The following is a 4,187-nucleotide window of genomic DNA, read 5'->3' as shown; positions in this document are numbered from 1 at the left end:
CACACACACACACACACACACACACACACACACACACACCCCTTCCTCCTCCCTACTCAACTGAAAGCAACTTCCTTGAGAGGCTTAATAGTATCACCAGTTTTATTAAAGTCCTGTTTACTTATTCGTACCCCTACGACTTGGCAAGAATTGACTATCCAAGAAGGTTCTCTGATATGTGATGAATCGATACTATCTTCTTTTAAGAATATTCTAGGAAAGCCTGTGGAGTTAAAAAAAAAAAAGCCTTTATTGCTCAAGATGGAACCAAGGGCATCATGAGTGCCAGGCTTCACGTCAGCTCTACCTGCTTAAGTTGCCAGAGTGAAGCTGGCATTAGGGTTCTGTGAGGAGAGAACATGTGTGGAAACAGCAGAACCTGAGGATTCCTAACTCTTCTTCATCTTCTGTGGAAGACGGGCAGAAGCAGGAAACTAGAGACAGGATGATGCCTGATATGAGAAACTGCAAATTAGAACCACCCACAGCAGCCTCCACCCCTGCCTCCTCAATCCTACTTTGTTGCCTGCAATTAAAAATGTGCACCCTGCAGGAGACAGCTTCTGAACAGAACACCAATCTCACAGGCACTAAGATCAACAACAAATAATAATAATAAACAATAATAAATAAGACCTCATGAAACTGAAAAGCTTCTGTAAGGCAAAGGACACTGTCAATAGGACAAAATGGAAGCCTTTTTGGGAAATGGGAATAGGAAAAGATCTTCACCAACCCCACATATGACAAAGGGTTGATATCCAAAATTTATTTAAAAAAACTTAAGAAACTAGAAATCAGCAAACCAAATAATCCAATTTTAGAATGGAGTACAGACCTAAACAGAGAATTCTCAATAGAGGAATCTCTAATATTGGAAAAGCACTTAAAGAAATGTTCAACATCCTTAGCCATCAGGAAATCAAAACAACTATGAGATTTCACCTTATACCAATCAGAATGGCTAAGATCAAAACCTCAAGCAACAGCTCATGCTGGTGAGGATGTGGAGCAAGGGGAACACTCCTCCATTGCTGGTAGGAGTGACAACATGTACAACCATTTTGGAAATTAATTTGGTTTCTAAAAAAAAAAAAAAGAATCAATCATACCTTAAGACCCAGATATACCACTCCTAAGTATATACCCCAAAGATGCTCCACCATACCACAAGGACACTTATTTACTCGGCTATGTTCTTAGCAGCTTTATTCATAATAGCCAGAAACTGGAAACAACTTAGATGCCTCTCAACTGAAGAATGGATAAAGAAAATGGATGGAGCCGGGCGGTGGTGTCACACGCCTTTAATCCCAGCACTTGGGAGGCAGAGATAGGTGGATTTCTGAGTTCGAGGCCAGCCTGGTCTACAGAGTGAGTTCCAGGACAGCCAGGGCAGACAGAGAAACCCTGTCTCGAAAAAAAACAAAACAAAACAAAACAAAAATGTAAGAAAATGGATGGAGTATTATTCAGCTGCTGTTAAAAACAACGACATCATGGAAATTGCTGGCAAATGGATAGAACTAGAAACAATTATCTGAAGTGAGGTAGCACAGACTCAGAAAGACAAACATAGTATGTACTTACTTATAAGTTGATATTAGCCATAAAGGATAACCATGCTACAATCTACAGACCCAAATGCCAAATCTTGCCTGGCTGAAGAAGGGATGGCATGACATGCTCCTTGAACACAGGAGCAGAGCCAGCAGGGCGTGGGCTCCATGAGTGCTGATGGTTGCTAGGCATAAGGCTTATTTGTATAATAATGGATATATTTTACTTCATGTTCGTCCTTTGGGAAATGCTCTCCCTGCCAAGATTAATGACTCTATGATAATTAGGAACAGCATGATTCCTGGAAGTGAGAATGTGTCTACGTTGCTCAGCAAAATGGTAAATAACTGCTACCTCAGGATAGCCCTTAAGGCTGTGAGAAAGAACTTTGGAAACATGAATTCAAGAATATATAAACAGTATTTCTCAACTATGCAAAATATAAGGATGCAATATAAATTGTATGAGGCTCTTTACAGACCTAAAAGAACAGAGAGGCAGCTCCACTAATAAGCCAGCTTATTAAAAAGATATTTAGGAAGAGATTTAGGGAGTAGTGATCTGAGGGCAAGATCCCACCCAGCTGAATTTATTGTTTGTGCTTAGAAAGGCAGGCAGATTTCTGAGTTCAAGGCCAGCCTGGGTTGGTTGATATCCATGAGACACCTGCCTTTTCTGAGTTTAGGTCCAAGCATGGTGGAAATGGTGATTTCAGGGAGGGATCCTGTTATTGTGTTTACAAAGACAGGAGATCTCTAAGTTCATTAGTTATGTTTAAAAAACACACTCATTGTACTTTTCTAAGAATCAATGAGCTAAGGTCTAAAATGCTGACTTGTCAGCATGTGTATGGTAGAGGATTGCAAAATCGTTCATCAATAGGAGGAGAGGACCTTGGCCCTGTGAAGGTTCTATGCCCCAGTGTAGGGGAATGCCAGGGCCAGAAAGTGGGAGAGGGCGGGGTGGCAGGCATGGGGAGGGGGGAGGCAACAGGGGTTTGTTTTTGTTTGTTTTTTTGTTTTTTGGAGGGGAAACTGGGAAAGGAGAAATTCGCATGTAAATAAAGAAAATATCTAAAATAAAAAAAAAAAATGCTGACTTGTAGGATAATCAAAAGGGAACCTGAGGGAAATGATTTATTGATATGTAAATAAAAGACTGGGCTTTGTTCTGTAAGAGAGAGCTACCTAGAGAGCTAACATAGCTCTTTTAGAATTTGTCTAACAGGTTTTCTGACTTTGGCCAAAAAACCCAAGAGCAGTCTAAACAGCTATCTTCACAGAGCTGACAGTTTGCAACCCATCATTGACTTTGAGTGGTTTCTTCTGCCCCTCCCAAACACTCCTTCCTAAGAACCTTTTCCCAAACTGAGGCTGGTCCTTGGCACACAAAGAATCTAAGTAAGAAGAAGGGCTCAAGATGTGTGAATCTCACTAAAAAGGGGAAATAGAATAGACAGTGTGAGTAGATAGAGGAAAGGGACAGGATGTGGGTGGGAGTGGGAATGGGAACAGGAAGGATCAGGTGTGGGGCAGATGGAGGGAGATAGTACTGGGAGAGACAACTGAAATGGAGTAGGGTGCATCTCTGGAATGAGCTAGAAACCTAGTGCAATAGAAACTCCCAGGAGTCTATGAGGATGACCATAGCTAAGACACCTAGCAATGGGGGGGGGGGGGGGGGGGGGGAGGATATAGAGCCTGAGCCAATCATCTCCTGTAACCAGGCAAGACTTCCAGTGAAGGGAATGGAACTCCAACCTTGCCATAAAACCTTTGACCTATAATTTGTCCTGCCTACAGGAGGCACTGGGGTAAAGATGTTGCAGAAATTGAGGGAGTGTCCAACCCATGACTGGTCCAAGGTGGGACCCATGCTGTGAGAGGGAGCCCACCCCTCACACAGATAAAGATATTCTGCTACACTCGTATACAGGAGCCTAGTGTCCATCAGAGAAGGTTCACCCAGCAACGGATGGAAACAGATGCAGAGACCTACAGCCAAACACTAGACAGAGCTTGGGGAATCCTCCAGAAGAAGGAGACAGAGGGGTCAAACATATGACAAGAAAACCCACAGAATCAATTAACCACAGCTCATAGGGGCTCACAGAGACTGAACCAACAACTCGGGAGCCTGCATGGGACTGACCTAGGTAGGCCCTCTCTGCACATATGTTTCAGTTGTGTAGCTTGATCTTCATGTGGAATTCCTAACAGTGGGAACAAGAGCTGTCTCTAACTTTGTTGCCTACCTTTGGGACCCTTCCCTCTTGCTGGGTTGCCTCATCTAGCCCTAGTAAGGGAGGATGCACCTAGTCCTACTGCAGCTTTCTATGCCAGGATTGGTTGACATCTGTGGGAGGCCCGCTTTTTCTGAAGAGTAACAACAGAAGGGGATTGGATGGGGGCTGAGCGGGGATGAGGAGGAAAGGAAGCAGAGGAAACTGCAGTTGGGCTGTTAAATAAATAAATAAAATTTTAAAATAAACAAAAGATAAATAATTTTGCAATCTCAGAAATTAACAACAACAACAACAAAAACAAGGAAACCCACCTCCTAAAATGTACCCTGAAGCTACCGTTGCTGGGGTGTATTGTGGGGGTTCAGTAAAGGCAAGAGAGGGT

The 4,187-nt window shown here is 42.9% G+C and overlaps 1 non-coding gene across 1 annotated transcript; it reads left to right on the top strand.

Moving 5' to 3' along the window:
• The first annotated feature begins 2,753 nt into the window (after window positions 1-2,753).
• On the top strand, window positions 2,754-2,815 carry LOC116087856. The gene has a single exon (XR_004117648.1). It is a non-coding gene; the product is annotated as a U7 small nuclear RNA (small nuclear RNA).
• Window positions 2,816-4,187: the final 1,372 nt, after the last annotated feature.

Source organism: Mastomys coucha, unplaced genomic scaffold, assembly GCF_008632895.1.
Source record: "Mastomys coucha isolate ucsf_1 unplaced genomic scaffold, UCSF_Mcou_1 pScaffold13, whole genome shotgun sequence".
NCBI lineage: Eukaryota > Metazoa > Chordata > Mammalia > Rodentia > Muridae > Mastomys > Mastomys coucha.
Note: the sequence above shows the minus strand (reverse complement) of the source record. Positions and strands in the feature narration are given on the sequence as shown.